At 36.8% G+C, this 26,743-nt stretch overlaps 1 pseudogene; it reads left to right on the top strand.

The window, feature by feature from the left end:
- The first annotated feature begins 1,277 nt into the window (after nt 1-1,277).
- LOC113177274 (cytochrome P450 3A9-like) overlaps nt 1,278-26,743 on the top strand; it is a 29,392-nt pseudogene continuing 3,926 nt past the window's right edge.

The following is a 26,743-nucleotide window of genomic DNA, read 5'->3' as shown; positions in this document are numbered from 1 at the left end:
TCTGTGTCATTGTTTATCTTTTGTGTTCTATGTGCACTACAAGCGATGTGTAGGAGCTTCTCTCCTGTGGAACAGGTGGTTCCTGCTCCTTTTTCCCATGTCCCAGCACCATTTGTAAAATACACCAAGTGCATCCCAGGTGCTACCACAGGCTCAGATTCAGTTCTTCCCTCTGTTCTCTTCCCTTTCACTGGAACAGCCCTCCCTCTAAAAAATCAAATCCTCCACTCTGCAATATGCAAGTACTTCTGAATAATAAAACTATTGAGCAAAGACCTGGGAGAAATTTGGAAGTTTTATGCCTTAAGTTAGCATCAGTGTAGAGATTTGTTTCTCCCTTGAATTGAAATCTAATGACAGCTTCAAGAGACAGAAGTTTCCAAGCTCATTTTGTATTTTAAATATTTGCTTATGAAATTCCAGTACAGGAGCATGAATAAAACCATCTAGTAGAAGAATTCCTTTAAATAGTTGGAATCCTGGTTTGGGGTTGTGGCTCACTGGTAGAGAGCTCATCTGGCATATGTGAGGCACTGGGTTCAATCCTCAGCACCACAAAAAAATAAATAAATAAATAAAATGTATTGTGTCCGCCTACAACTATAAAAATATTTTTTAAAATTGTGGGATTCCTGGTTTCAAGGAGCAGGGGAAGAGAACAGTTATTTCTGACTGAGGTAGAAGACATTGCCCCAAGGAGACCTTTGACTTCTATCTTAAATCCACTTTTACAAGACTAGGTATTCATAATGATGTGAAAATAGAAAATATAAACCTGGTTGTAACAATTAAAGTAAAGGGTAGTATTCAGGCTTTTGTTGCATCTATTTTCCCTCCAGTGGCATTTTAAAATTAATGAAAATGTTTTAATTTTATTCTGCTCAATAATACAATTTCTTTGAGGTAAGTTCCTCACATTTCTTCTGAAGGTCAAAATAGGACCCTTGGATTCTGTATTTGTGAAAACCAACCTGTTTAAACATGACTTCATCTTTTTTGAAAAATTGAAGGAATATTAATCTAATACATACATCCATGATGTAGATTGCACGTGTCTTTAAATATACCTTCCCAGCTGGTTATTCTTACTCAACAGTTTCCCCATATGCCAGTGTTCTTAATCTCTTACAGCAGATGAGTAAGGAAAATGTGGACCAGAGATGCAATAAAAGGCATCCAGATGGGAGTTATGAAAAAGTGGGAGAATACTCCTGTCTGCTCAGTTAAGAAGTCCCAGAATGGGGATGGCCCCCACTGGAGGCCACTAGAGGGCCAACATGATGGCATCAAGTCAACTTCCTAAACTGACACCAGTGAGTGAAGTGACCTGGAAGAAATCTAATCTGAATGACTCAGGAGTTTTCAAACTCATGTTTGGGGACTTATATCAAATATTAACTGTAGCATTTGGAGCCTAAATATGGAACTTAACAATAATCAGCTGCTTTGAGCTAATTATTATGACTTGTGTTCTCTCAGGGAATGTGAGAGAGGAGATGATGAGCAGATGTAATTAGGGCCATTGGAGTTTTTGTTGTTATTTAGGGCCTACATGTTACCTGCCTGGCTTCACTGTTCCCATTCTTGAATCAGTGACTCATGAGCCACTATGTACACACAGTCACAATCCCTTGACCTGGATTTCTCTTCCACTTTATAGATATGGGACGTATTCACATGGATATTTTAAGAAGCTGGGAATTCCAGGGCCAAAACCTCTGCCTTTTTTAAGAACTCTTCTTAATTATCGCCAGGTGAGTGTCATTTGAGCTCCCTGTTTTGCCTCTTTTGGTTGCAAATACCTGCTTAGTTTCATCAGTAGAAATTTAGCTCCATGAAAGAAGTTTTGAGATTTCAAGCTTCAGAAACTGTGTGAGGGACCATCCAAAGTTCAGTCAGGTTTACCCTGGGGCTCTGTTTACAACTCCTCATAGTGTCAGGTTCACTTCTGTTAATGAGCTCAGGACTCTGGCACATCAACAGTGTAAGCTGTGGACTTTCTGTTCAGACTATGAGCATCCTCACAGTGTTTTCTTTTTTTCCTCAGGGCAGATTCTAGGAAGATACACTCATACCTCTGGGATGCTTTATTTGCACAGTTAAAATATTACACATGAAACTTAGCATGAGGAAGATTAATTGCTTAGTTTCTATGATGAAAACTCACAGCCAGTGTCTAACTATCTGTGTACTATGTGCAGAGAGGTAGCATCTCCCCTCTTCCAAGTTAAGCCCCAAAACAGGAAGGCAAATTCACTTTTATTTGCTCACTATGTCACTTACTTACTCAACAACATGATTGTGACAACATAAATCTCCTAGGCTAAAAGAGTTTGCTGGCATCTTTACTCCCTAATTCTACCAGAATTCTACCAGAAAACATGAGATAAATTAAAATCATACTTGATGAGGAGAGAAAAGATCATGCATGGTCCTGGGATGCACTCATTTTCCCTCACCCTGGGATTCCTCACATGCCTATGGAGGTGATAATTCAGAAGGTCCCAGTATTTCTAAGACAACACAAGCAGACAAAGAAATAATGCAGAAGAGAAGCATGTTGTATTCATTGATAAGGGTAATTGGTAGATTATGTATAATACTTAGAGAAAATTCAAGTGACTTTACATGTTTTATTTCAAATATTGCATATTTTCTCTTTTCTCCTCAGAAGCTTCTGAATAAGAGCTTCTCTCTAACCACCTGTTAGGAACATCAAGCCCGAATTCATGGGATTTGGGTCATTTGATGCAATGTCAGTACATTTGCAACAATAATGTAATTTCATTTTGTTCTTCTTCCTAGGTTGTGTCTAATTTTGACAGAGAATGTTATAAAAAGTATGGAAAAACATGGGGGTGAGTATTCTGGAAATTTCTCTTTGGTAGACTTGTTATGATGTGGCACCCCAATGCATGAGGACAACCTCAGCCCAGAACTTTTGGGATGCAACCCTCTGTGCTGCAAAGTTCTTGGAGGATTGCCTGCCAGTGATCCTGCATGTCACCAGGAGTCTGGGTCTACAGTCTGACTTAGGTTGAGAATGTTGCATGTTTTGGCTTTTCTCCTACTTTTGATGACCTAGAGTCTCCAGCCTTACTTTGTGTCCAATGTCTGGCTATTCCTATCTTCCCCATTTTTCTTTCTTTTTTAATCCTTTAGATGAATAAAATGTATTATTTGAGAACTTTTTTTAAGAAAAAATCATGGACTTATAAATCTATGCCATCATCTCTTTTGTCCACTGATTTCCTTTTAATTTAAAGACAAAATTCCCTTATTTAAATTTCAGATTCAATGTATGCTTTTGAACAAAAGGCTGGGAGGTACTCTAAAGCAGATGGGAAACCATTTCTGCTAAGCTTTTTTTCATTTCCTTTACTTTCTTCTTTTTAATTGTCATAATTATTGTTGCTCATATGCCATTTTTTAAGTTTTCAGTGTTGACTATTCAATGAAGCATTTCTTCCTCTCCTTCATCCATTTGATGTTAAGACCAGACATAGGATGTAGTTCCACCAGTGAGTTCCCTGGTGGATTGATAGGGTTTATATTGGAGGGTGGCCTCAGTTAACTATAGCAACTATTCCCTTTCAGAGCTGGTGGGGGTTTGGTGGGAGCCATAGATGAGGTATAATCATTTTGCTCTACACTAAAAATAGTGGTAGAAGACTTTGACTTTTCATCTCCATCTTCTCTCATCAATCCCCAGAAAGCCACAGGGCTGGCCAGAGTGTTCTGCTCAGTTGACATGGCCCATAGATACCATGTGATCCAAGGACACAACATGCCCCACTGGATCTCCAAAGGCCCCGTTTCAGCTACCACTTGCAAAACTTAGTACTTGTGAGATGTTAGTCAATTATCTGCCTTCAATTTTTCACAAACCTATATTTTTCCATGTAAAAAGTTGTGGAGACTATGGGCTGAGGCTGTAGCTCAGTGGCAGAGCGCTTGCATAGAACAATGAGGCACTGGGTTTTATCCCTTATCACCACATAAAAATAGACAAATAAAGGCTTCTGTCCACCTGTAATTAAAAAAATAACTAAACAAGTAAATAAATAAACAAATAAATAAGTTATGGAAAGTACCATAGGCATAACTATTGTATTCACCATCTAGATTTAACCAGTGTTCCAATGCTATTTCTAATTATGATCTCTTAGAAGGTGTATTTTGTCTCTAAGTTTCTCTTCATACCTACTTTACCTACATTACCCTTTATGCTATTAAGAATCCCCAACTAGAACTTTATGTTGCTATGTATTGTAGGAGTAGGCAGGTAGAATAGGTAACATCAGGATCAAAGTCTGGATTCCTGCTGCAGAATCTGGCCTGTTCGATTTAATTAGCTTTGCTTTCCCAACACAGCCTGTTTCATGGTTCACAACCTGTTTTGGCTACTGCAGAGCCCAGCATTATCAAAACAGTGCTCATCAAAGAATGTTATTCTGTCTTCACCAACCGACGGGTAAGCACTCACTTTTCAACATTATAACATTTATTTATATTTTTAAGTTTTTATTTGTTCTTTTTAGTTATACATGACTCTAGAATGTATTTTGACATATTATACATACATGAAGTACAACATCCATCCTTGTGTTTGTGCATAATGTGGATTTTCACTAGTTGTGTATTCACATATGAACATAGGAAAGTTGTGTCTGATTAATTCTACAGTCTTTCCTATTCCGATCCCCTCACCCTTCCCTTTGTTCCCCTTTGTCTAATCCAAAGTAACATTTTTTATTTATTTATTTATTTATTTATTTAATTTATTAACTCAATTTTTATCCTGAGATATTTACAAATTCAGAGGGCATTCCTTGCCAAAAACAATTACCAGGCAGTTTCATGTATAATTTATTCTGTTTTACCCAATGATAATTTCTTACATGACTATAAATTTATTAAGTTCTTGTTCCTATATTAACAGGAAATTAATACAATCTAGGCTTTTTATTTTCATTTTTCCATTTTGTGTGCCTATATGAATGAGTGTGCAGCTCTGTCCAAATGTATCACATGCCTAAATTTGTGTAGATTTAGATTGTGTTTTTAATGTGTTTTCACCAATTTTCATTAACCTTAGAAATGTACCTGATTTCTTGTGTGTTGACCACATTGGACAAAAATTGCACCTATAAATAGGGAAAATCCTATCTGTATTTCTTTTATTTATTTGTTTTTCTTTTCCTCTGACATCAGCTGGGAGTTCCAGTGTGAGGTGGAATAACAGCTATGAGAGTGAACATTTCTTTTGAAGGATATAGACTTTAATCTTCCAAAGTTCACCCCAATTTTAGATGAGGCTGTGTGTGTGTGGATTCCCATACAATCTCTATCTTCACTTTTTAAAAACTTTGAGGGCTAGGGATATAGCTCAGTTGGTAGAATGCTTGCCTTTCAGGCACAAGACCTGGGGTTCAAACCAAAATTTAAAAACTTTGATTAATATATGATAATTGTGCATGATAATTGGATTTGCTGCGATCTTCAATACATGCATATATTGCACATTACTCAAATCCAGCCTCTACTTACTTGCCTTTACATACCCCTTCCCAACATGTATATATCACTAATCTACACTCAGATGAACGTTCTTACTTGTGTTTCTGTGTATGACTGAGAAGACATTGTTGAATTATTTCCTGATGCTTGGGAGAAAGCATTCAGTTTGCCACCAGTATGTACATTGTTAGCTGAAAATTGTTTTTTATATAATCTCTGTCAAATTGAAGAAGCTTCCCTCTGCTCCTAATCCCCTAAATGTTTACATTGAATGAGTGCTTGAAGCATACATTTTTTGGTAGTAGTGGGGTACTGGGGATTGAACTCAGGGACACTAGACCACTGAGCCAAATTCCTGGTCCTATGTTGTACTTTATTTAGAGACAGGGTCTCACTGAGTTGCTTAGCACCTCAACACTGCTGAGGCTGGCTTTGAACTTGTGATCCTCCTGTCTCAGATTCCTGAGCTGCTGGGATTTCAGGCATGCACCACTGTGCCTGGATGGAAACATACATTTTAACACAAAAATATATTTTAGGTGACAGAACTAAATTTCAAGGGTTTTACTTTGGAAGTCTAGCACCCAGGTGAAAAATAGAATTATCTTCCTTTTCTCCTCTGCCCTTTTAGAAAATACTGAAACAACTTCCATTAAAAACTTGTGTTTTTTTCCTGTATTACACTTATATTCGAAATCCTTTAAGTTTCAAATATTATTATTTTTAAAATTATCATACCTAGGCACCCTTTTATCAAGACACTTATGCTGTAAATGCATGTAAAGACAGAACTGATCTTAGGTAACATACAGTTGACCAAGAACATCTGGTATCTGTCACCAACCCATTTCTGCTCTGCATAGCCCTGGAGTTTGTACTATGTCTTCTTAGATCTTCTTCCTGTCTATTCCCCTGGAAAAAGTTTCCAACCAAGTGGAAATTTTGCATCTAAACAAAGGTTGGAATATAAAGTCTAAAAGCGGTGTGAGGTACCTGGGTATCTCTTTCAAACCCTCAGGAGGTTATGTCACTTGGAATAAATATTATTGAGTGTCTGACATAGGGCCAGCTACCTAGTAGGCAGTCACTAAATATTTTTTTAATAAATGATACTTAATTAACAACTTTTGCAACTGTGGAGACCTCAACATTTATGTAGGATAAAATCTCTTTTCCTTTGGGTGCTAGAATCTTGGTCCAATGGGATTTATGAAAAAAGCCATCTCCTTGTCTGAGGATAAAGAGTGGAAGAAAATAAGAACACTGCTATCTCCAACCTTCACCAGTGGAAAACTCAAGGAGGTAAGGAGGGCTCTTCATTGAAAACTTAGAGAATAAACCTGGGGATAGGTAGAAAATGAGATAGATAGTAGTCCCTTTAAAGGGATAGTTCTCTGAATTTGAACTTCCTAAACATGTTCTTTTGTCTTTATGTTTTAGAAGAGATATAGTAAGATTCATTATAAATGTCTCATACTTCTTTATCCTGGGAAAACCATAACCTTGGGGACTGAGTCTCTCACTTAACTATGGGTGATTTTGTGTTTTGTGCGTAGATGTTCCCCATCATTAACCAGTATGGAGATGTGCTGGTGAAAAACATGAGACTGGAATCAGAGAAGGGCAAGTTGATCAACTTGAAAGAGTAAGTAGCAGGGCAGCTCGGGCATTCCAAGCTCCACCAGGAGCCCCTCCAACTGCCTGCCACAGAACCGAATTCCAAATGTTGAGCTTGTACAATGAGCAGACAAAAGCAAGTTTGGAGTCAAAACTCCAAACTAAGAAAGGGCTATTCCCAGGAGGAGACAGGGCATCTGGGGGAGAAAGGACCTTTCCTGTATCAACCAAGGTTTGTTTGGCTGCTATTTATGACTTTGGATATACTAGAAGACAAAATACTGTCAAGGTCACAGTCACCTTTTTGAGCCCTCTAAGAAGACTCAGTTATTCCACCCTTGTCCTGCTGAAGCTCAGTTTGTATACAACTGTCATCATCTGCATTCTATTTGTGCTACTGTAGTTTGTCTGATTATGGATCTTATCCCTGTGTGGGTGAACTTCTTGAGTTCAGAGGTGAGTCTAAGTCACCTCACGTCCCCATGACTCCTAGCACAAGGGCAGTACCACATTTGAAACTCATAAAGACCTCTTGGTCAGTGTGAAGGGATCATAGACTCATCTGATGGTCCAGCAGATAACTGTTGACAGTGTGTGGCTCTCTGCTTGTCTTGCTTGGGCACATGAACTTACTCCTACTCCTTGCTGCATGTGTAGTGGAAGGATTGGGAAGAGGCACTGTTTTAACTTTCTAAATCTTTCTCTATTCAGCATCTTTGGGGCCTACAGCATGGATGTGATCACTGCTACATCATTTGGAGTGATTCGCTCAACAACCCACAAGATCCCTTTGTGGAGAAAGTCAAGAGACTCTTATGACTTGATTTCTTTGACACTTTGCTCTTCTCAATAAGTATGTGAACTACCATGTTATTCATTCATTCTCTTTTTAAATAAGAGTATTATTGATACATAATTAATATACCTTTGGATTACCCTACTTAACTTATACAATTAAATGGTTTTCAGTACAAAGATATATGCAGCCATCACTAGTGACCATTTATCAACTCAGAAGAAGGCTATCATTCATATTAACTCTTATTCCCCAAGCCTAAGCAACCATGAATCTATTTTCTGACTCTATAGATTTGCTGATACTGTGAATTTTCTATTAATGGAATCCTAAAAGTCATGTCTTACTTCTTTCATTTATCATTATGTTTTCAAATTCTTCCATCCTGAAGCATGTGTCAGTACTTCATTCCTTTTTTAAAAGAAATTATTTATTTATTTGTTCTAATTAGTTATGCATGACAGCAGAATGCATTTCACTACATAATACACAAATGGAGTGCAAGTTTCCATTTCTGTACTTTTACATAAAGTAGATTCACACCATTTGTGTCATCATACATGTACCTAGGGTAATGATGTCCATATTATTACACCATCATTCCTATACCCATAACCCTTCCCTTCCCTTTTCTTTCCTTTGCCCTCTCCGAAGTTCCTCCATTCCTCCAATGACCACCCCATTACGGATCAGCAACCAATTATGGGAGAAAATATTTGGCCTTAGATTTTTGGGGGATTGGGTTACTTCACTGAGCATTGTATTCTCCAAATCCATCCATTTATCTGAAAATTTCATTATTTTATTCTTTTTTAATGCTGAATAATATGTCATTGTGTATATGCACCATAGTTTCTTTATTCATTCATCTACTGAAGGGCATCCAAGTTGGTTACACAGTTTAGCTATTGTGAATTCAGCTTCTATAAACATTGATGTGGCTGTGTCCCTGTGGTATGCTGATTTTAAGTCCTTTGGATATAAATTGAAGAGTGGGATAGCTGGGTCAAATGGTGGTTCCATTCCAACTTTTCTGAGGAATCTCCATACTGCTTTCCATATTGGTTGCATCAATTTGCATTCCCACCAGCAATGTAAGAGTATGCCTTTTCTCCCACATACTCACCAATATACATTTTTGCTTATATTCTTCAAAACTGCCATTCTGAGAGAAGTGAGATGAAATCTTGAGAGGAGTTTTGATTTGCATTTCTGTATTTACTAGAGAAGTTAAACCTTTCTTCATATATTTGTTGACCAATTGTATAGCTTCTTCTGAGAAGTGTCTGTTCAGTTACATATGCTATTTATTGATTGGGTTATTTGTTTCCTTGGTGTTAATTTTTTCAGTTCTTTATATATCCTGGAGATTAGTGCTCTATATGATGTGTATGCTGTAAAAAATTGCTCCCATTCTTTAGGCTCTCTCTTCACCTTATCGTTTCTTTTGTTGAGAAGCTTTTTAGTTTGAATCTATCCCATTTATTGATTCTTGATTTTATTTCTTTCACTTTAGGAGTCTTGTTAAGGAAGTCAGAATTTAATCCAAGATAATCAAAATTTTGGCCTACTTTTTCTTCTATTAAGTGCAAGGTCTCTGGCCTAATTCCTAGGTGCTTCATTCATAATGAATTAAGTTTTGTGCATGATGAGAGAGAGCGGCTTAATTTCATTTTCCTACATATGGATTTCCAGTTTTCCCTGCATCATTTGTTGAAACAACCATCTTTTTTTTTCCAATGAATGTTTTTGGCACCTTTGTCTAGTATGAAATAACTGTATTCTTGTAGGTTTGTCTCTATATCTTTTGTTCTGTACCATTGATCTACGAATCTGTTTTGGTGCCAATATGGATTTCCAATTTTGCCAGCACCATTTATTGAATAGGCTCTTTTCTCCAGTGAATGCTTGTGTCACCTTTATCTGGTATGATATAAACATATTCATGTCGGTTTGTCTCTGTGTCCTCTATTCTGTACCATTGGTCAACAAGTTTATTTTGGTGCAGATACCATGCCTTTTTATTACTATAGCTCTGTAGTATAGTTTAAGTTCTGGTATTGTGATGCCTCCTGCTTCACTTTTCTTGCTAAGGATTGCTTTAGATATTCTGGGTCTCTTATTTTTCGAAACCCATTTTACCATGGCTTTTTCTATTTCTATGAAGAATGTCACTGAGATTTTAATAGGGATTGCATTAAGTGTGTAAAACACTTCTGGTAGTATGGGATTTGCCAGAATTTAATTGAGAATGCTTATATCTATGTTCATTAGAGATAATGGTCTGAAATTTTCTTTTGTTGATGTGTCTTTGGCTATTTTGGGAATCAGGGTGATAATGGCCTCATAGAATGAGTTTGGAAGTGTTCCCTCTTTTACTATTTCATGGAATAATTTGAGGAATATTGGTATTAGGTCTTTTTTGAAGGACTTGTGAGAATCTGTCTGGTCGGGGGTCTTCTTTGTATGTAGCCTTTTGATGGTGTCTTTTGTTTCCTTGCTTGAAATTGATCTTTTTAACCTGTGAATGTGATCCTGATTCAGTTTGGGTAGATCATGACTCTAGAAATTTATTGATGTCTGTGATATTTTCTATTTAATTGGAGTATAAATTTTCAAAATAGCTTCTAATTATCTTCTGTATTTCAGAAGTGTCCATCATGATATTTCCTTTTTCATCACAGATTTTAGTAATTTAAGATTTCTCTCTCTCTCTCTTTCTCTTTGTTAGTGTGGCTAAGCATTTATAAATTTTTTTTTCAAAGAACCAACTTTTTGTTTTCTCAATTTTTTCAGTTGTTTCTTTTGTTTCAATTTCATTGATTTCAGCTCCAATTTTAATTATTTCCTGTCTTCTACTACTTTGGGTTTTGATTTGTTCTTGTTCTGGGGGGGCTTTGAGATGTAATGTTAGGTCATTTATTTGGTGACTTTTCTTCTTTTAAGGAATGAACTCCATGCAATGAACTTTCTTCTTAGTACTGCCTTCATAGTGTCTCAGAGATTTCTATATGTTGTATCAGTGTTCTCCTTTACCTTTAAGAATTTTTAAATCTCCTCTCTGATATCTTCTTCTATCTCTTGCTCATTCAATAGCATTATTTTTTAGTTTCCAGGTGTTGGAGTACCTTCTATTTTTCATTTTATCATTGATTTCTAATTTAATTCCATTATCTGATAGAATGCAGATTACTATCTCTGTTTGTTTGTATTTGCTAAGATTTGCTTTGTGGCATAATATATGGTATATTTTAGAGAAGAATCCATGTGCACTTGAGAAGAAAGTGTATTTACTCCTTAATGGGTGAAATATTCTCTATTTGTCTATTAAGTCCAAGTTATTGGTTGCATTATTGAGTTCTATAGTTTCTTTGTTTAGCCTTTGTTTGGAAGAGCTATTATATCTATACTGGTTAAAGTCATCCAGTATCATTGTGTTGTGGTCTATTTTACTCTTGAAATTGAGAAGAGTTTGATGAATGTAGATGTTCCATTGTTTGGGGGTATATGTATTTACTAGGGAGTGCTGCCCTGTATAGCAATTTAATGTTTACCTAATAAAGTAACTGTCAGTATGTTTTCCACAAAAGCCATACCCATCTCAAGTTCCCACCTGGAATGCACAAGTGCTGCTGTTTCTCTCTATCCTTTCCAACACTTACTTTTTCCCATTGTTTTGTTTCTAGCTATCCTCCTGGGTGTATTGTGGCATCTCATTGTGGGTTTCATTTTAATTTTTATAAACTAATATGTTGAACAAGTTGAGCTATTTTTATGTCTTCTTTCTATAAAGGTCTTTTCAAGTCACAATTGTATTTCTGTTTGTAGGCGAGTTGTAAGATTTCTTTATTCTGGATACAGACTCCTGATGTGATGTGTTTTGCAATTTTTTTCTCCTCATCTACAGGTCTGGTTTGACTTTTTGATTGTATATTTGGAAGTACCATCTTTTTATATTTATAACATATAATTTTTTATAGAGAGAGAGAGAGAGAATTTTTTAATATATATTTTTTAGTTTTTGGCGGACACAACATCTTTGTTTGTATGTGGTGATGAGGATCGAACCCAGTCCACATGCACGCCAGGCAAGCGCGCTACTGCTTGAGCCATATCCTCAGCCCAAATTTTTGTGTTTTTATTCCCTTCTTTTGGCTTCACAATCTTAGACTCCAGATCTAAAATTGTAAAGGTTTAATTTCTTGCTTTTTTCCTAAGAGTTGGTTTAATTTTATATTTACATCTTCAGTCCATTTTTAGTTGGATGTTTTTTACAGTATTAATTCAGGGCCCAACTTTAATCTTTTGCATGTCTCTGTCCAAATGAACCAAAAGCATTTATTGAAAAGAGTGGTTTTTCCATTTTTCACTGTCATGGCACCTTTCTCAAAATTCTTTGAACCATAGACACATGGGATTATTTCTTATCAACACTACAATTCTTCTGTCAGTTTTTTTGTCTTTGAATTTTAAGATCACATCTTTTATAAAGAATAACAACTTGACTTCTCTTTTTCCTATTCGTTTTATTTCATTCTTTGACCTCATTGCTCAAAGATTTCAGTTGATATATTGACTAAGAGTGGTGACAGTGGACAACTTTGTCTTATTCCTTATTTTAAAGAAAATGCTTTTAGTTTTTTCTTGACCATATGCTGTTTGGGATTTTCATAGATGACATTAATGATGTTGAAGAAATTTCCTCCTATTCTTTGCTACTTCAGTGGTTTTAATTTTTGACCAGTGCATTATAATTACACATAATATTGAGCTTCATTCTGACATGATTATACAAGAATGGAATATAATTTGCTTTAATTCAGTCTCTAGTACTTCCCCTGTCCCTCTCCTCTCCCTCTAACCTGTTCCCTTTCCTTTAGTCTACTGGTCTTTATTCTATTTATTTATCATTCTTTTTAATCAATGCATTATGGATATGCAAAAAGATGAAATTCAATGCCTGAAAGCTAGGCGAACCTGCAACCCACGGGAGGGTCAGGTCCAGCAACCTGCCAAGTGAGAGAACAGCTACGCACGCCTGCAGGGAACGCAGTCAGGACCCACAAGTAGGACAGGGCCGGCGGCTTGCTGAAGGGCAGGCCCGTCCCCTCCCCCAGTGTCTACAAGGTAGGCGGGGCTGTGACCACTGGCAGATCGGGCCGAGCGGCCTGCTGAGGGGTGGAACCGGCCCCTCCCCCAGTGCCTGCAAGCTAAGCGAACCTTCGACCCATCGGGAGGTCAGGCCCAGCAACCTGCGGAGTGACAGAGGTGCCCCTCGTGCCTGCTGGGTAAGCGGACCTTTGACCGACCAGAAGAGCAGACCTAGGGCCTGCCAGTGTAACAGACGTATCACACAAATTGGAGGAGGATCACAGCCACTACCTGCCCTGCAAGGTGATCTTTCAACCATACAAGAGCAATATAAATAAATAGAGGGAAAATTTCAAAAACACAACAGTTTCACCAAGCAGAAAGAAACGCCAGCAGTATGAAAAGACAAGGAAAGAAAGGACCACAGGCAATGCAGGTCAACTCAACTTTAGAAGAGGTAATAGGTGCAACAGATGGAATGTCAGATAGAGAGGTCAGGATATACATGCTTCAGATGATCTGGAGTCTCAAGGAAGACATGAGACAGCAAAATCAGATAATGAAAGACCACATTGACAAACAAATCCAGGAAGTAAAAGATCAATTTCACAGGGAGATAGAGGTAATAAAAAACAAACAAATAGAAATCCTAGAAATGCAGGAAACAATAAACCAACTTAAAAACTCAATTGAGAATACTACCAGCAGAGTAGATCACCTAGAAGAGAGAACATCAGACAATGAAGACAAAGTATTTCAACTGGAAAAGAACATAGACAGCTCAGCAAGTCTGCTAAGAAACCATGAGCAGAACATCCAAGAACTATGGGATAATATCAAAAGACCAAACTTAAGAGTCATTGGGATACAGGAAGGCACAGAGCTCCAAACCAAAGGAATAAACAATCTGTTCAGTGAAATAATAAGTTCAGTGAAAACTTCCCAGACTTGAAGAATGAGACAGAATCCCAAATCTTAGAAGCCTACAGGACGCCGAATGTGCAAAATCATAAGAGATCCACACCTAGACACATTATAATGAAGATGTCAAACATACAGAATAAGGAGAGAATTTTAAAAGCTACAAGAGAAAGGAAGCAGATTACATTTAGGGGTAAACCAATCAGAATAACAGCTGATCTCTCAACACAGACTCTAAAAGCTAGAAGATCCTGGAATAACATATTTCAAACGCTAAAAGAAATTGGGTTCCAACCAAGAATCGTGTATCCGGCGAAATTAAGCTTCAGGATGGACGATGAAATTAAAACATTCCATGATAAACAAAAGTTAAAAGAATTTGCAGCTAGAAAACCATCTCTTCAAAAAATCCTTGGCAAAACACTACAGGAAGAGGAAATGGAAAACAATAATGAAAACCAACAGTGGGAGGTAGGACAGTAAAGGGGGGAAAACAAATCAGGTTTAATAGCATTAATAAACAAATATGGCTGGAAGAACAAACCATATCTCAATAATAACCCTAAATGTTAATGGCTTAAACTCACCAATTAAGAGACACAGGCTAGTAGAATGGATCACAAAACAAGACCCAACAATATGCTGCCTACAGGAGACGCATCTGATAGGAAAAGATATTCATAGACTGAAGGTGAAAGGTTGGGAAAAAACATACCACTCATATGGACTGCGGAAACAAGCAGGAGTGTCCATACTCATATCCAATAAAATAGATTTCAAGCCAAAGTTAATCAAAAGGGATAAAGAAGGACACTTCATACTGCTCAAGGGAACCATACACCAACAAGACATAACAATCATAAATATATATGCCCCAAATAATGGTGCAGCTGTGTTCATCAAGCAAATTCTTCTCAAGTTCAAGACTCTAATAGACCACCATACAATAATCATGGGAGACTTCAACTCACCTCTCTCACCACTCCACAGATCTACCAAACAAAAGTTAAATAAGGAAACTATAGAACTCAACAACACAATCAACAACCTAGACTTAATTGACATATATAGACTATACCACCCAACATCAAGTAGTTACACTTTTTTCTCAGCAGCACATGGAACCTTCTCAAAAATAGACCATATATTATGTCACAGGGCAACTCTTAGACAATATAAAGGGGTAGAGATAATACCATGCATCTTATCTGATCATAATGGAATGAAACTGAAAATCAATGATAAAAGAAGGAAGGAAAAATCAAGCATCACTTGGAGAATGAACAATAGGTTGCTGAATGATCAATGGGTTTTAGAAGACATCAAGGAGGAAATTAAAAACTTCCTAGAGTCAAATGAAAACACAGACACAACATATCGGAATCTATGGGACACATTGAAAGCAGTTCTAAGAGGAAAATTCATTGCTTGGAGTTCATTCCTCAAAAAAAGAAAAAACCAACAAATAAATGATCTCATACTTCATCTCAAAATCCTAGAAAAAGAAGAGCAAAACAATAGCAAAAGAAGTAGAAGGCAAGAAATAATTAAAATCAGAGCTGAAATTAATGAAATGGAAACAAAAGAAACAATTGAAAAAATTGACAAAACTAAAAGTTGGTTCTTTGAAAAAATAAATAAAATTGACAGACCCTTAGCCATGCTAACGAAGAGAAGAAGAGAGAGAACCCAAATTACTAGCATACGGGATGAAAAAGGCAATATCACAACAGACACTTCAGAAATACAGAAGATAATTAGAAATTATTTTGAATCCTTATACTCCAATAAAATAGAAGATAGTGAAGGCATAGATAAATTCCTTAAGTCTTATGATCTGCCCAGATTGAGTCAGGAGGATATAGACAACCTAAACAGACCAATAACAATAGAGGAAATAGAAGAAACCATCAAAAGATTACCAACTAAGAAAAGCCCAGGACCGGATGGGTATACAGCAGAGTTTTACAAAACCTTTAAAGAGGAACTAACACCAATACTTTTCAAGCTATTTCAGGAAATAGAAAAAGAGGGAAAACTTCCAAATTCATTCTACGAAGCCAACATCACCCTGATTCCGAAACCAGACAAAGACACTTCAAAGAAAGAAAACTACAGACCAATATCTCTAATGAACCTTGACGCAAAAATCCTCAATAAAATTCTGGCGAATCGGATTCAGATACATATCAAAAAAATTATACACCATGATCAAGTAGGATTCATCCATGGGATGCAAGGCTGGTTCAATATACGGAAATCAATTAATGTTATTCACCACATCAATAGACTTAAAAATAAGAACCATATGATCATCTCGATAGATGCAGAAAAAGCATTCGACAAAGTACAGCATCCCTTTATGTTCAAAACTCTAGAAAAATTAGGGATAACTGGATCATACCTCAACATTGTAAAAGCAATCTATGATAAGCCACAGGCCAGCATCATTCTGAATGGAGAAAAATTGAAGGCATTCCCTCTAAGATCTGGTACAAGACAGAGATGCCCTCTCTCACCACTTCTGTTCAACATAGTCCTTGAAACACTGGCCAGAGCAATTAGACAGACGAAAGAAATTAAAGGCATAAAAATAGGAAAAGAAGAACTTAAATTATCACTATTTGCAGATGATATGATTCTATACCTAGCAGACCCAAAAGGGTCTACAAAGAAGCTATTAGAGCCAATAAATGAATTCAGCAAAGTGGCAGGATATAAGATCAACACGCATAAATCAAAGGCATTCCTGTATATCAGCGACAAACCCTCTGAAACGGAAATGAGGACAACTACTCCATTCACAATATCCCCCCAAAAAATAAAATACTTGGGAATCAACCTAACAAAAGAGGTGAAAGATTTATACAATGAAAATTACAGAACCTTAAAGAAAGATATAGAAGAAGACCTTAGAAGATGGAAAAATATACCCTGCTCATGGATAGGCAGAACTAACATCATCAAAATGGTGATATTACCAAAAGTTCTCTATAAGTTCAATGCAATGCCAATCAAAATCCCAACAGCATTTCTTGTAGAAATAGATAAAAGAATCATGAAATTCATATGGAACAATAAAAGACCCAGAATAGCAAAAACAATACTAAGCAGGAAGTGTGAATCAGGCGGTATAGCGATACCAGACTTCAAACTATACTACAGAGCAATAGTAACAAAAACAGCATGGTACTGGTACCAAAACAGGCGGGTGGACCAATGGTACAGAATAGAGGACACAGTAACCAATCCACAAAACTACAACTATCTTATATTTGATAAAGTGCTAAAAGCATGCAATGGAGGAAGGATAGCATCTTCAACAAATGGTGCTGGGAAAACTGGAAATCCATCTGCATCAAAATGAATCTGAATCCCTATCTCTCGCCGTGCACAAAAGTTAACTCAAAATGGATCAAGGAGCTTGATATTAAATCAGAGACACGGCATCTGATAGAAGAAAAAGTTGGCTATGATCTACATACTGTGGGATCAGGCTCCAAATTCCTCAATAGGACACCCATAGCGCAAGAGTTAACAACTAGAATCAACAAATGGGACTTACTCAAACTAAAAAGTTTTTTCTCAGCAAAAGAAACAATAAGAGATATAAACAGGGAGCCTACATCCTGGGAACAAATCTTTACTCCACACACTTCAGATAGAGCCCTAATAACCAGAATATATAAAGAACTCAAAAAATTAGACAATAAGATAACAAATAACCCAATCAATAAATGGGCCAAGGACCTGAACAGACACTTCTCAGATGAGGACATACAATCAATCAATAAGTACATGAAAAAATGCTCACCATCGCTAGCAGTCAGAGAAATGCAAATCAAAACCACCCTAAGATACCATCTCACTCCAGTAAGATTGGCAGCCATTAGGAAGTCAAACAACAATAAGTGCTGGAGAGGATGCGGGGAAAAGGGCACTCTTGTTCATTGCTGGTGGGACTGCAAATTGGTGCAGCCAATTTGGAAAGCAGTATGGAGATTTCTTGGAAAGCTGGGAATGGAACCACCATTTGACCCAGCTATTCCCCTTCTCGGTCTATTCCCCAAAGACCTAATAAGAGCATGCTACAGGGACACTGCTACATCGATGTTCATAGCAGCACAATTCAGGATAGCAAGATTGTGGAATCAGCCTAGATGCCCTTCAATAGATGAATGGATAAAAAAAATGTGGCATTTATACACAATGGAGTATTACTCTGCATTAAAAAATGACAAAATCATAGAATTTGGAGGGAAATGGATGGCATTAGAGCAGATTATGCTAAGTGAAGCTAGTCAATCTTTAAAAAACAAATACCAAATGACTCCTTTGATATAAGGGGAGGAAACAAGGACAGGGTAGGGACGAAGAGCTTGTGACGAAGATTTACATTAACAGGGTTGAGAGGTGGGAGGGAAAGGAAGTGAGAAGGGAAATCGCATGGTAATGGAAGGCGATCCTCAGGGTTATACAAAATGACATATAAGAGGAAAGGAGGGGTAAGACAAGATAATACAAATGGAAGAAATGATTTACAGTAGAAGGGGTAGAGAGAGAAAAGGGGAGGGGAGGGGAGGGGAGGGGGGATAGTAGAGAATAGGACAGACAGCAGAATACATCAGACACTAGAAAGGCAATATATCAATCAATGGAAGGGTTACTGATGTGATACAGCAATCTGTATACGGGGTAAAATTGGGAGTTCATAACCCACTTGAATCAAACTGTGAAATATGATGTATTAAGAACTATGTAATGTTTTGAATGACCAACAATAAAAAAAATAAAATAAAAAAAATAAAAAAAAAGATGAAATTCACTGTGGTGAATTATGTGCCCCCTTTATGTCACCCCAGAGCTCATGGATATTCTGATCATGGTTTCCTCTTGTTTCCCTTAATGCTGACTGAGGTTTATATGTTTCAAGTGTGAAGTTTTATCTTCCAGGTGACCTAATATATTTGCAAGAATTCAGCTAAATTTTTATTTGATTTATTGAGATTTTTATTTCTCAAATTTGTTTGGTCTTTTCAGAATATCTTTCACATCCTGTGTTCTCACCCAGAGTTCATTCCTTAGATCATGTCTTAGTTTATTGATAATGTTAACAATCAACTTTTAAAATTATTTGCTTGGGATTTCATCAACTGCAATATCTGTGAATTTACTATTGGAGGATAATAAGCTTTTGGAGACAGGATGACAGCCTGTTTGCTGAGGTTCTGTATTTGTGTATATGTTGAGATGGATTCCTTTTGCTCATGTATGTGGGGAAGTTTAATGAATATTTATTTCATCATTTTAAGCCCCGATATGAAGATATATCTTAACTTTAACACATCTAATCAATGTAATCAGTCTTGGGCTCAAGAACAAGTACCACTTTCAGAAAATCAGTGTCAGTAACAGTAATAACTTAATAGCAAATCATGTATCAACATATACTATAGCATTTATTAGTAATGAGCTCTGCAACTCTATTAACCAAAGAGAAAAGTAAGTGAGGAGTAGCATAGAGTAGGTGGAAAAGCTTAAGCATTAGCAATATAGTATGGCAAACTGTATTAGAAGGATAAAGCATAAAGAAAATAAAAAGAAAAATAAAGAAAAATTGGGAGAGGGAGGAGAGAAAAAACAATGAAGCACAGGAGAATGGAGTGGAGGTGAAAGAGAAGCAGAATTGACATGGGATCCATTTCATTCAAAAAATAAATAAAATTATATGAATTCTAAAAATACATAATGAGAAGACACTGGGAGTTTATCTCCAATAGTGAATGCAAGACCACTCATAGAGCTTCAGTTTTATTCCTGTTGAAGCTTTAAATTTGCAGACATTGGTTTGTGGGGTTTTGATTTTAGAATCTCCCAGTTATAAAGGGTTTTATGTGACACCAATGTCATGCTGTTTGTCTTTTTTCAGCTCTGGCCCAAGCTGGCCAAACTTGATGGAGGAGTCTGTGTGCTGAGCTCTGACCCCTCTGCCTGGCAGCATCTGCTGTGGGAGTATTGTATGATTCAGAGCAGACTTCAGTTTAAAAATGGCTTTGTTCTTATGACTGGGGTAGGAATGTGAGTGTGGTAGGGTTGTTGGTCAACTTCTAGAAAACAAAGAGAATCAGCACAGGATGTGGGTGTCTCACACCCCTCCTTCAGAAAGCCTGAGTCCCTGTGCTGGGTTGTGTGTGTGAAATGTTTCCCTCCATCCCTCAGACCCTCTGGAGCTTGGGGAGGTGGCACAGGTGCTGTGGGATGCTATCACAGGCCCAGGGTTTTCAACCTGACCCTGATCTGTCCTATTTCCATCTCCTGCAGCCATGGTCAGACTGCCAATTTCAAATCAAAGTGCCCTTTACATTTTACTCTGCAGACTGTCAGACAGCTGCAGCTTTCCCCACAAAGCTTCTCCTTTTCTGTGTTGTAGTCCCACTCCTGTGTCCAGATTGATGCATGATCTGGACACCCGCCAATACAGTAAAAGATAAGGATTAGGTGGCCATTTTTCTTGGTATTCAAAAAGAAAATATACCAGAAACAATACAAAAAGGAGCAAAAAGTGAAAAATGAGTGAAACATGAAAAGCAAGGGTAAATGGCAGGGATTCCTAGTCTCCCTCCCAGGAAGTACTAACAGAGAATGTCTTTAGCTGATGCCACTTCCCCACTTTTACTCTCTGCTGGAGAGTGCCTGGTCTCTCTGTTGAGCTAGCTCTGATGAGCTTATTTTCTTCTCAGATGATGATTTTGTTGGACAGCAGCACCATTCATCTTAAACTGGGTGGGAGTAATTTGGGCCCATTGGGGAGGAGCTTCCTCTCCCCCATGGAACCAATGCACACCCAGAACTGCTGCCATCTATCCCATGAATTAATTCTCTTTGTATTCTAAAAGTTGATATTTTTGGATTTTGCCTGATTGCTAGTTTTCTGAGTTGCTTGCTATCATTTCCCCACAGTCTTCCCATCTCCCCACAGAACTGTTGTTTTAATTCAGTCTCCAGGGACTGCTGGGTTATTGTGAGTTCTGCTGATACACCATTTTTTCTGACCTCCAAATCTGATTTTTTTGTTGTATATAATTCTTTTTATATGATACTGGTTTTAATTTGCTAATACTAGTTGAGATTTTGCATCCATAATTATAAGATATGTCAGTGTGTAGTTGTCCTGTGTTATCTTTGGTTAAGTCTTATGATTAGGTTAACATGGGCATTTTAGGATCTTTTACAAGTGTTCACTGTATTCTATATTAGAAAATACTAGATATTTCTATGAAATTTTGTGAAGAAGTAAAGAATTGGTATTAGTTCTTTGAATATTTGGTGGAATTGTCCATGGAACATCTGGACCTGAGCTGCTCTTTGTAGAAAAGTTCTTAATTTCTATTTTAATCTCATCATGTGTTGTATGTCTATGTATATCGTCTATTATTTTTTCTGTCAGATTCTGTTGTTTGTGTTTTTCTAGGAATTTGTCCATTTCATTTAAGTTATGTAATTTGTATAGTTGTTGTGATAATCTGATTGTTAAAATATCTTTATACTTCTTTCTATGTTTATAATGTCAGTATTTCCTATTTTTCATTTTGAATACTAGTAACTGTAGTCTTTACTTCTGGCTCAGTCTAGCTATTACTGTGGCAACATTGCTGATATTTTTCAAATAATTGCTTTTGTTTTTATTCATTTCTTCTATTGACATTATTTTCTCTTTGATTAGCTTTCACTTTGGTCCTTAATATTTTCTTCCTTCTGTTTTCTTTACGTTTAATTTGTTCTCTTTTTTTTCATGATTTATTGTGTGAAGTTTGTTCATTTGCGATCTTTGTTTTTATTTAATACATAACAATTTTCTGCTACACAATAATGGCTTTTTCTTCTGTCCATAAGTTTAATATATTATTCCTTCTTTTTTCCATTCTGTACTTTATCTATATCACTTTATATTTCTTTTTTCATCCACTGTTTATTTAGGTGAATATTGATCAATTTTCCCATACATTGAGTTTCCCAATTTTTTTTCTAATAATGCCTTCTGGATTCCTCCTCTGGTGGATTCTCTTTATCCCATCCTGACTGCTCTTTCTTGAAGAGCATGATTAACCACAGTCCCAGACTAAAGCCTAGTATTATCCAAAGACACTCTATTCAAGTACATGAAGAGGAAAGGGGTCAGGGTTTTCATCTTGCTCCTTTGGTCACTCCACACAGGCACAAGGGGCCACTGATATCACTGCTATGATGCTGGCCCTATATATGACCTCCTCTTGCTCAGCCAGGGGCCTGGAGCCCAATCAGTGGTCCTAACAGGAACAGTTCCTCTTTAGGAACCCTTATGACTTCCACTTTTCTGATTGGTAGAAAAGATGTAATTGCTCCAGGTAAATTTTACATTTTTCACTGAAGTGTCCTTTGTTTTTTCTTTCCCCTTCAGCAATCTTTCCATTCCTTACTCTGATTTATGAGGCAATGAATATCTCTATTTCCAAAGGATGTCACAAATGTTTTAAAGAAAGCTATAAACAGAATGAAAGAAAGTCGCCTTCAAGAGAAACAACAGGTAAAATCCGGTGGTGGTTACAGAGGAGGTTAATTTTTGATAACTTATTTGCCTGTGGGTGTTTGACTTCCATACTTCTTTGCATATTTTTAAAAGGTAGATGAAGAACTCTTAGTTGAGAATAGTAGATGGTTTTCATTTGGGGAGAATAAAGAATTTAGCATCTGGTAATTGAGTTACAAGAATGAATCAGAGAGGGAACTTAGAGTAAGATGTATTCCAAGCTTTTATAATAACATCAAAATGGACTCTACTCTCATACATAACTAAAAAGAACTAATAAAAAGATTAAAATAAATAAAATCATATATTTTAAATATTGGAAAAATAGTGAACCAAAGAGAAAACATTTACAATTAAATGATGGGCATGGAATTTAGTTTGTCAAGGCAAAAATATTGCTGATAGAAAAAGTCCCAAATACTCTAAAAATGAGTCCTTGTACATTGTTGAGTGGAATGTAAATTAGAACAGCCTTTATGGAAAATTGTCTGGAGGGCCCTCAGAAATCAAATACAGGCCCATCATATGATCCAGCAATCTCACTACTGGTTATCTAGCCACAAAAAGTGAAATCAGTATGTCAAAGAGAGATATGTATTCCCATGTTTATTGCTGCACTATTTTAAAATTGTTCCTATTAATTGAGCCAAATAGATTTTGGAAATATCCATTATCAGAAAATGATAAATGCAATTAAAGATGTGTCTAAACTGACATAAACATCAAACAGCATATATATCAAAGTAATCAGGTACCTTGTTAATATGTGTATAGCTTAATGTTTTTATATATCAGTTGAAATGATTTTTTAATTAGAGGAAAAAAATTTTATTTTATCCCTTCTCTTCAATAGATAAAATTTCAACATAATATTTTTTCCTGGTGCTTTAATTTTATCAGATTTTATATTGACAAAGAATCATTGCATTTCCAAACCTCTCACTTTACAAATTCTCCACAGAAGGCATCCTCAGCGTAGCAGGTACTGTCTGGCCCCTAATGGAGCAGGCATGGGTTCTTTAGGTGAAGGTTTGTTTCATGTATGAAGGCCAGCACAAGGATGTGTGCAGGCCAGGGAGCCAGGATGGACCCTCCAGGTGTCAGTACAAGTTCATAGCTTCAAGCATGGTGGGATCTTTCAAGAAGCTTGCCCAAAATCTAATGATAAGCTCTATAAATGGCAGGAGATTAATCTGTGGCATCTTTGGTGAAGAATTAAGGCAGTAAAACAAAATATTGCAGTCAAGGACTTCTCCCTGAGAAAACAAATGTAACAGGAGACAAAGCCAACCACTCTCTGGCCAGGAGGCTGTGTTCAGAATCCACAGAGCTCACAAGCAGGGAGAGCAAAGACCAGTAGCTGTTGGACACCACAGCCAGTTTTCACTCAGGGAAACGTCCTAATCTCCAAAGTTTGTAGATGGATACTTTTCTTCACTGATGGCTTAGGAAACTCCAGCTGGACTTCTGTACTTAAAGAAGTCATAGTCCCAGAAGGGTAGATAAGTTCTGCACTCTTAATTTATTTCTGACTTCATACTTAACCTTCTATCTTTGAAATCACTCTGTTTCTAGCATTGGGTGGATTTTCTTCAGCTTATGATAAATTCTCAGAATTCCAAAGATGTGGAGTCTCATAAAGGTAACCAAGGTTGCTACCTTGTCTACTGATGGGGAAACTCAGTGGGAAGAGTTGTTCTTGAAATGTTCAGCAGGTTTCCCAGGAAGAAGAGCATTTCTACCAAGTTGCAGAAAGGCCATGCTTGGATATTATGTACAGTAGCCTGAGGAACTTTCTGGAAAGACACCTAGAGCCATATTCAATGTTGAAGCTGATATAAATAGTATTTCTTTCACTCACATGGTATTTTTATTCAACTTATTTTCTTAATATTTTTATTTGATGCTCAATTTCTCCCTTATTTGTCCACTGGAATCCCTTTCATGTAGGCTCTTGAGTTCTCTATTATTCTGTCACCTTTCCTTGTGATTGTTTAAAAAGTAGCCTCTGTTTATTCTGAGAAATTATACATCCATAACAATATTGAACTGAAAACATAGAGGTTCTCCATGTAGTCTTGAATACACTGCTTCACTCTTAATATCCACCACAAGAGAGTTATATTTGTCACAGTTCAGGAACCTGTATTGACACACTTCTATCATTCAAAGTCCACAAATTTCCTTAGAGTTTGCTCTTGGTCTTGTACATTCTCTGACATGTATTTACATTATAGGAACATACAGAATATTCTGTGCCCTTTTCATTTATTTTCCAAGTATTTTCTTGCTTTATGATTTAAGATATTCCAGGTTTCTGCTCTGTTTCTCCTGACAGCTTTGGAATCGGTGATTTTTCAATGGATCCCATTTCACTTCTAATTTTTGGTACCCATTGTCTTGACAATCATATGAAACAATTACTGAATGTTGAACAATTAATTCTAGAGATGAGGGCTGGGCTTACTACAGCCTGCCAGTGTACATATTTTTTTAAATATCTTTATTTTTTAGTAGTAGGTGTACACAATATTTTATTTTATTTTTATGTGGTGCTGAGGATCAAACCCAGTGCCTCACGTGTGCTAGGTGAGTGCTTTACCACTGAGCCACAAATCTAGCCCCAGTGTACATAATTTTTTTAATATTCATTTTTGGGTTTTAGACGGACACATTATGTTCTTTTTATTTATTTATTTTTATGTGATGCTGAGAATCAAACCCAGGGCCTTGCACATGCGAGGTGAGCACTCTACCACTGAGCCATAACTCCAGCCCCTCCAGTGTACATATTTTTGTGTTCACATGTGTATATCCATCCATCCATCCATCCATCCATCCATCCATCCATCCATCCATCCATTCATCTATCCTATATGTATCTACCTAGTTCTATTCAGCTTTCTGTGATGATGGAAACAGTCTATATTTTAACTGTTTCAATATAATAACCATCAAACACATGTGCCTACTGACCATTTGACATGTGGCTAGTGCCACTGAGGAACTGAAGTGTATTGACTTTAGTTAATTAAAATTTAAACATTCACATATGGTTGGTAGCTACAAATGCAAACATCCAACTTCAAACCTTGAATTTTTTTTTTTTTTGCGTTGGGGAGTGGGGTACCAGGGATTGAACTCAGGGGTACTCAACCACTGAGCCACATCTTCAGCCCTACTTTGTATTTTATTTAGAGACAGAGTCTCATTGAGTTATATAGCACCTTGTTGTTGCTGAGGACTCGTGAATATCTTGCCTCAGCCTCCCACTGGGATTACAGGTGTGTGCCACAGCACCTGGCCCAAACATTGACTTTATAGTACTACTTCATGGGGTTCAAACTCACTGGGATAAAAGATTTCATAATTAGATGCTCTCATGACATCATCATAGAAAAACATCATAGAAAAAAAAATCAGTAAATCTGAACTCTGTATACCTTTCAAACACTTGTTTTGTGTATTCTGTTTTTATCTTGAATTGCATGTTTGGCATAGGGACCATGTAATTTCAGGGCCCCAGGTATCTAAATGTCCTGATGCATTCCAAGATACATGAGTTAATTTCATGATTGTGTTTAGCTTCTGTCAAGAGAAAAATCAACATAGAGGTAAGCTTCTATGAGAAGATTTGTTTGGTGTGCATGATGTAGAGCAGAAAGAGAGAATGTACTAAGGAAGGTGAAATTCAGTCGTGCCTGAATAAGTGTTGTGTTTTACTAAAACTGACCCACTTTTTCGCCACATGTGATGCCCACTGCCGCTCTATTGACAGTTTTCAATAGAATAGAATCATCACATTTTATGGAAGTTCATAAAATGTAAGTTCATATTTTGACTTGGTAGTTTTAGGATGGGTTTGAGATTCTGTGTTTCTAATAATTTCCCAAATGCTATTGATGCTGCTTGTCTATGAACCAGGCTTTCAGTAGCAACAGTCCTTTTACTGCCCAATATTTCCGTACATTTCCTCCAACATGCTTAGATTAAAGATTTTTCAATTTCCCACACACTGAAACCTTAGTATTAGAAACAATCAAATTAGTATTTCAGGCTATATGTTACCTAGAATAATTAAAATTGTCCTCCACAAGAATATCATCCACTTTTGTACTTACACAAAGTAGATTCATGATAATCTAAGGGACATATTGATCATACTGTGTATCTTAGATAGAAATGGTATCTCTTGAAATTACCTATCTTTGGTGGTGCTGAGAATGGCACAG

The sequence above is a fragment of the Urocitellus parryii genome, unplaced genomic scaffold (genome assembly GCF_045843805.1).
Source record: "Urocitellus parryii isolate mUroPar1 unplaced genomic scaffold, mUroPar1.hap1 Scaffold_264, whole genome shotgun sequence".
Classification (NCBI taxonomy): Eukaryota; Metazoa; Chordata; class Mammalia; order Rodentia; family Sciuridae; genus Urocitellus; species Urocitellus parryii.
Note: the sequence above shows the minus strand (reverse complement) of the source record. Positions and strands in the feature narration are given on the sequence as shown.